This window comes from Aegilops tauschii, chromosome 1 (assembly GCF_002575655.3).
Source record: "Aegilops tauschii subsp. strangulata cultivar AL8/78 chromosome 1, Aet v6.0, whole genome shotgun sequence".
Taxonomy (NCBI): Eukaryota; Viridiplantae; Streptophyta; class Magnoliopsida; order Poales; family Poaceae; genus Aegilops; species Aegilops tauschii.
The window spans coordinates 503,784,742-503,792,808 of record NC_053035.3 but is presented as its reverse complement, the minus strand read 5'-3'; positions in this window follow the sequence as shown (position 1 = coordinate 503,792,808).

Here is an 8,067-nt window from a genome sequence, read left to right as displayed (position 1 = left end):
GGTTCCTTCGGTCCCTTTGAGGGACAATAGACTAAGCGCTTCCTCCCGGCTGTCGTAGTGGTGCCAGATCCCTAGTCATCCCGACCATCCATCTCCTCTGCCTCATCCTCAGGATCGGTAGCGAGGAAATCCGGCGAAGGAATCCTCCGACTCCTCGTCCGGAGGGGGCTTACTGTGGTTTTCTGTGGCGAAGGGTACAAAACCAGCCGAGGACGAGTGCTCTACGTCCCCACCGTCGGCAATGCTTGGTACTACTTGATATCGCTTCTTCACCTTCAACATTGAAGAAGCACTTGCTACAAAAAAGACAGAATAAATATAAGATTGCATGGTTGATAGCTATCATTTGTAGGTAGAACAAGCCTTGTGGATGGGGGTAGGACGAATGGGCGGATGGGGGTTCACGTTGATTTAGTCCAGACCTCCAACCTTCCCAGAATCAATGCGGCGAGGGCTAGCTATGAGTACGAGCTCAAGTCCTAGCATAGAGGCATGCCCTGTGCATTCTGAGGTCATGTACTCCCTTCGGTCCTTTTTACTTCGCGTATTAGATTTATATGAAGTCAAACATTGCAAAGTTTGATCAAATTTATATTAAAAAACATCAACATCTACAATACTGAATATATATACTATGAAATTATATTTAATAACGAATCTAACAATATTGATTTGACATTGTCAATGTTGATACTTTATTCTATAAATTTGGTCAAACTAGACATACTTTGACTTCAAACAAAATTTATATGCAGATTAAAAAGGACCGGAGGGGGTATGAGTCAATTCAGGTCAGTTCTTCAATTGTCAATACAATGGTCATGCATGTTTGCCTTGCAACACTGGTGACAATGCGTTGGCATGTTGTAGGCTCGTCTGGATGCAAAACATGGACCGTGGGAGGAGCAGCAGAGATCGCGGGCCGAAGATCGGTCTATCATCAAGAAAGAAAACTAGAAATTGCAAACGTTGAAAGAGATGGTTGCACATCTTTATGCCATGAGCGACAAAACTATGCTGGTATCACCAACCCACCTTACAAATGATCCTGCCTTGGACATGGTGAGTTCTCTTCGAACTTATTTAACTCATGTGCTTACAGGTCATTCCGTCAATTGGGTCTAACAATGTGCCAGTAGCTAAACCTGGAGTTGGGCAAGCAATCCCAATAGCTACTTTCGATGTTCCCGTTCCAAACCCCAAAACCGTGTGAACTCCTAGTTATCTTCATGAACTTTGTGCTTTTCTATGCATGCACTTGTGCTTTTTACTTGCTATGCTTGAGAACATTGTGTTTGTGTGCTTGAGACGTTGTATTTGTGCTATTTGAGACCACATTTTGTTATGTATGTTGTGCAATGGTGTTTGACTATAATGTGGCAATGGTTGAGTCATTTGAGAAGTGATATTGTTGTTGTATATGTGTGGGATACTATTTGTATGTGATTTGTTGCAGGGCTAAAAAATATATAAAAATTAGCCCCTGCCAGAGGCTTTGTTGAGTTCCTTACTCGGCTAAACATTTTTACCGAGTGAAACACTCGGCAATAAAGCCACGTGGCGCGACCTGGTATCTCGTTCTGGTCATTGCCGAGTTGGTTCCTTAAATCGCGATAAAATTTATAACATGTGTTACTACTGACATAGCTTTGTCGAGGGTGAAACTCAGCAACAGAGGAGAGACTCGGCAAACTGTGCAAGTCTTTGCCGAGTATCTACTTGTGTACTCGGCGAACAATGCGATGATTTTCCATCTACCAGAGAAAGAATCTCGGTGAATAGTCCAAATTTGCCGAGTGTCAGTATAAAAATCTCGGTGAAGACTAAAAATTTGTCGGGTACAGACTCGAGGGGTCTCGGCGAATAAGGCATCTCGACACTATATGGCTGCCACGTGTCTCGCTCCGGGGCTTCCGAATTCGTCGAGTCTGCACAATTGGCTCGCGGCAAAGAGGTCTGCCACATGGCAGCCGCCGTCTCCGTCTGGCCCGTCAGATACCTTTTTTGTGCCGAGTCCCGTGTTTAGTGCTCGGCAAATACTTTGCCAAGTCCCCAAATGGCGGCCCTCGGCAAAGTGGTCTTTGCTGGCAGGTTTCCGGCCGAGTACCCGAGGCCGAGAACTGCACTCTGCAGAGTCTCTGCCAAGTGCGAAACGGTTTTCACCGAATTTTTCCGGTACTCGACAAACTCTAAAATTCTAGTAGTGTAATCGACATTGATATTCATGATGTCTTGCACATTGCAAATGAAATTGACTTCACATATACACATGTGCAAAATTCAAAAATCACATATGAACATACACATGAATCGTCCATTTAACATGTGCACACACATATAAAATTTCAATTCGGAATTCCCATATGAACCATCCATTTCAAATTGACTTTGAATAAAAAAATGGAATTAACCTTCGACAACAGCAGTGGCGAGGCAATGTTGTTTGTCTTTGCGATAGGTGTCGTGATCTGGAGGCATGGTGACATGGTGCTGTGGTGTCTGGGATGGGTAGGCAATGAGACACATCGTGAGGAGATATGGGGACATTAGTGTGTGGAGGTGGGCGTCGAGATGTCGGCGCATGGCAGCAGATGCACGACAGGGTCGTCATTGCAAGAGGAAAGAGGTGGGTGTGGTGGGGCGAGGGTGGGAGCGGGAACACCTACATGAGGGTTTTAGGGACCTCAACGCTGGAGTGGTTTGTTAGTTGAGGTTTTGTACAGTTTCATAGTCGAGGGACCAAACATTATAAATGGATCGACGAAAAATATACTTTTCTAGTAGAAAGCAAGGATAATTGAAATGATTATCGACAGACTATGGTAAACAGATATCACAAAGGATTAGGTTCTTGCAGAGTGATCGAACATGAGAAACAAAATAACTAGACCTGGTGGGTGGATATTGATCATTCACCTTCAGCCACCTGCTAGTGATGGACTAAATTGATAGCAAACTAAACCTAAGAGGAGTATTCATCATGGATCTTGAGCTACAAGGATGCATGCAGAAGGAGTTTAGGTAGCTAGCGGCTGTTCCACCAGTCATGTAACTGCTGGGACCAACTCTTCTTTCCAGACCACCAATCCTCGAAATCATCCAGCCCGTTCCTTCGTTTCAGCCGTATCTCCTTGCTCAAAATCTGCACGCCGCCCTCTGCAGTCTTCAAAACCAGAGTAAATACCCCCCAAATTATCACAAATCGCTTCATCCTCTCCATCCAACGCCGCCGCATCCTAGTTAATAATCAAGCGACCAATCAATGATATACGAGAGAAACACCATGATGTAATAATTTCTAGAAGCAGAAAAAAAAATCGAACAAACCAGTAGACATCATTGGGTCTGGGGTGGACTTGCACCGAGAGCAGCTCCAACAGCTCTTTGTTCTCTCGGCGGACACCGCGAGGGAGATCGTACTCAGTTGCCAAGGAAAAGCCCATGTTGTAAAGCTCCTCTTTCTTCTCCTTCATCTCCGCCAAGCGGATCGCGAGAGGTTGCTTTCCCTCAGGGGCGGTGGCCTGCTTGCATGCAGGGTGAAGAATAAGATCGACAACAAAATAGATAGATACTACTACAATCTTTGATCACAGCACGACATTCAGAGGGAGAGAAATCCAAGGTTGCACGCACGCTCGTGTCCGCGAAGAGCCGCCGTTGCGGATCCGAGAAGACGCGCCGCCCTTGCTGTTGAGTTCGTCGGAGCAGCATGCGACCGCCGAGCCTTAGCGCCGCCGCCGCCGCCATGGCTATTAATCCTAGCTAGTTTCGATTTCTAGTTTTTCGGATCGGGTCTGGTATGCAACGATCGACCACGTATTATATCTATTATAGGTTTTCCTTTCGAGTCCTCCTCTACCACAAACACGTAGCGGCCTGGATCTTGAAAGGAGATCGAATTAAGAGAGAGAAGATCCTGGCTAAGCCCAAAGCCGAGGAATCAGCCCAAGCCCAATCTTGAAAGTCCACTTGGTTAGGTCTTCTTCTCAAAAAAAAAAAAACTTGGTTAGGTCTGGACCATGAAGCCTACTCGGTTGAGCCGAATCCTATTTGACGCCTTAAGCGGGGCACACCTATCTCTCGATTTCTGCGACAGCGAGGGAATGCTGGCAATTCCTATTTCCAAATCACGGAGTACTCGTTGCGAAGATCACCTCAATCCTCCTGGTTGCAACTAGTGGCATGCAGCGCGTTACTTATCGCAACCTGAGAATTTTTCTTTTTTTCATAGATTCGTTTATTCAAAATGGTTTATCTCTCAAATCATGCGTTCAAATCTCGAATCGCTTTCACCGTTGGATTCCTCGCGTCGAGATCTTCAAAACTAGATCCCATAGATCCCATATTGATAGATTTTGACGAAATTTTTTTCACGAAAAAAAACCGGACGAAAAAACCGAACCGGGAGCACGGGTTTTTTCCCTTCCGAAAGAGGCACGTCCGTGCCTCTCACGATATCACAACCGTGCCTCTCGTGGAAGCAAAACCGTGACTCTCGGAGAAGGAAAAAAAGAGAAAACGCGTTTTTTCCGTTTCCGAGAAGGCACGGCCGTGACTCTCGTGAAAGCACAACCGTGCCTCTTGAGAAAGCAAAACCGTGACTCTCGCGGAAGGAAAAAAAGAAAACGCGTTTTTTCCCTTTCCGAGAGGCACGGCCTTGACTCTCGCGAAAGCACAACCGTGCCTCTCACGGAACGAAAACCGTGACTCTCCCGAAAGAAAAAAAAACAGAAAACGCGTTTTTTACCTTTCCGAGAGGCACGGCCGTGACTCTCGCTAAAGCACACCCGTGCCTCTCGTGGAAGTAAAACCGTGACTCTCACGAAAGAAAAAAAATAGAAAACGTGTTTTTTGCTTTCCGAGAGGCACGGCCGTGACTCTCGCGAAAGCAAAACCGTGCCTCTCGCGGAAGCAAAACCGTGACTCTCATTAAAAAAACATAAAACATGTTTTTCCCCTTTCCGAGAGACACGACCGTGACTCTCGCGAAAGCAAAACCGTGCCTCTCGCGGTAGGGAAACCGTGACTCTCATGAAAGGAAAAAAAAAGAAAACGCGTTTTTTCGCGCAATTTTTTTTTCAAAATTATTTTTGCTTGAAAAGCTAAGGAAGACCAGTGGAAAACTAAAATGTCAAAAAAACGAAAAAAACTGTTTAAAAAGCCAAAAACGCGTGCGGAAAAATAAAAAACAAAATCCGGAAGGAGCGCCCAGAGCGCGACACGTGGTGAATGGCTGAGAGCGCGCCAAATGGCACTTATCATTACGAGGCTCCCGAAGAAGAGCTCGTTACAGTGCAATTTGCGAATGGCTGAGAGCGCGCCAAATGGCGCTTATCGTTACGAGGCTCCCGAAGGAGCGCTCGTTACAGTGCAATTTGCAAACGGACGCCTGCAGCACTCCCAGAGGTAAAAAAAGGTGCGACCGTGACTCTCGCGAAAGCAAAACCGTGCCTCTCGCGGTAGGGAAACCGTGACTCTCATGAAAGGAAAAAAAAAAGAAAACACGTTTTTTCGCGCAATTTTTTTTTCAAAAATATTTTTGCTTGAAAAGCTAAGGAAGACCAATGAAAAACTAAAATGTCAAAAAAATGAAAAAAAAACTGTTTAAAAAGCCAAAAACGCGTGCGGAAAAATAAAAAACAAAATCTGAAAGGAGCGCTCAGAGCGCGACACGTGGTGAATGGCTGAGAGCGCGCCAAATGGCGCTTATCATTACGAGGCTCCCGAAGAAGAGCTCGTTACAGTGCAATTTGCGAATGGCTGAGAGCGCGCCAAATGGCGCTTATCGTTACGAGGCTCCCGAAGGAGCTCTCGTTACAGTGCAATTTGCAAACGGACGCCTGCAGCACTCCCAGAGATAAAAAAAGGTGCAACAAACAGGGTTCGAACTCTGACTGCCTTGTTGCGAAGGCTACGCCCTAACCACCTGGTCGTCGCCCCATGTGTAATGTAACTTCGCTTTTGTCTCTTATATTAGGTATACTTCAGTCCGGTTCTTTTTTTTTCTTATCCTTTTTATGCATTTTTACAAATTCAGGAACTTTTTTCTCTATATTGATGAACTTTTGTAAAATAAATGATTTTCCAATTTTATGAACTGTTTTCAAATTCGATGAACTTATTTTCAAATTTGTGAACTTTTTTTTCATAATCGATGAATTCTTTTTCAACATCAACGAAATTTTTCCATGTTTTCAAATTTGAACCAAATTTGATGAACTTTTTCCGATTCGATGAACTTTATTGGTATCTGAACTTTTTTTCAAAATCGATGAACTTTTTCTCAAAATCATAAAATTGAAAACAGTTCACCAAATTTTCAATTTGGATGAACTTTTTATAAATTCGATGAACTTTTTTCAAATTCAGTGAACTATTTTCAATTTGGATGATTTTTTTTCAAATTCGATGAATTTTTTTCAGATTTGATGAACTTTCTTCAAATTTGTGAACATATTTCGAAATTTCATGATTTGTTTTTCAAATTGTACGAATCTTTTATTTTCTGAATTGTTTCGAAAATTCGTGGTTTTAAAAAGTTTCTTGATTTTTTTTTCAAAGTTTACGTTTTTTTCATATAATTTATATAATGTATATAATAGTATATCTTAATGCTGTACTAGAAGAAGGTCAAATAGAGCTCTTTCCCGTTATTGTTCGTCAAAGGGAGCTTGGTCTGGTGGTTATTTGCGACTTCATGTTGTCTGTAGCGAAAGGAGTTCGAGACCCGTTACTCCCAGTTTTTTTAACGTGACAATCTTTTGTATGGGCCGATTGCAGATACAGCCCAGCTACGAGCATTGCGGGCGCCAGTTCTCCTAACCGGCGCTGAAAGCGCGGATTAGGAGCTCCCGGGAATGCTCTATCAAGGGGAGGGCGAATTGGGCCGGCCAAGGCGCGAGAGAGGCCACAGCCTCGTTTTCCTCTTCTTTTTTACGTTTTTTATTTGCTTTATTTTTGTACTTTTGTTTATAACTTAAAATTTGAAACATGTTGAACAAATATTTGAAAATGTTGAACATGTATTTAAATTGTTTTTAACAAGTAATTGAAAAAATGTTGATCATGTATATAAAAAATGTTAATCAAGCATTTTAAAAACAAATCTTGAACAAGTATTTGGAAAATGTTAAATGTGCATATAAAGAATGTTGACCATGTCTTAAAAATTAAGAAATGATGAATTTTATTGATCATGTATATAAAAATGTTAATCAACCATTTGAACAAATGTTGAACAAGTATTTCAAAATGTTAATCAAGCATTTCATAAATGTTAAATGTGCATAGAAAGAATGTTAATCATGCATTGAAGAAATGATGAATGTTTTTAATCATGTATATAAAAAATGTTAATGAAGCATTTGGAAAAAATGTCGAACAAGTATTTGAAAAATGTTAATCAAGCAATTGAAAAAATGTTGAACAAGTATTCAAAAATCAAGAATTGTTTTATCATGTATATAAGAATGTTAATCAAGAATTTGAAAAATTGTTGAACAAGTATTTCAAAAATGGTAATCTGGAAATTAGAAAATGTTAAATTTGCAAAGAAAAAAAATGTTTACCATGTATTTAAAAGTGTTAAATTTGTATTGTAGGAATGTTAAATGTATATTAGAAAAATGTTGTTGACATATACCAAAAGAAACAAAGATAACAAGAAAATAAAACCTAAAGAAGCAAAATAAACCAAAGAAAAAAGGAAGAATAGCAAAGAAGCAAATGCAATAAAGATTGAAAAAAGGAGAAGAAAGATGAAATGAAAGAAAATAAAAGAAAGAAAGAAAGAAAGAAAGAAAAAAACCCAAAGAAAAAAGAAAGAAAATAAAAAACTAATGAAAAGATTGAAAAAGCTGAGAAAAAACTAAAAAACAGGAAAAAAACCGAAAATAAACAATGAAAAAACCAGGCTTGTTTCGACTTAAGAACAAGCAACCTACTTGTACACCACCAACAGGAGCCTTGCCCACTGGTTATTCGCACTTCCCCATAACCAGGAGGGCAGGGTTTGAGTCCTTCTAGCACCCATTTTTCCTCTTCCTTTTCCTTTATTAACTGCACGCG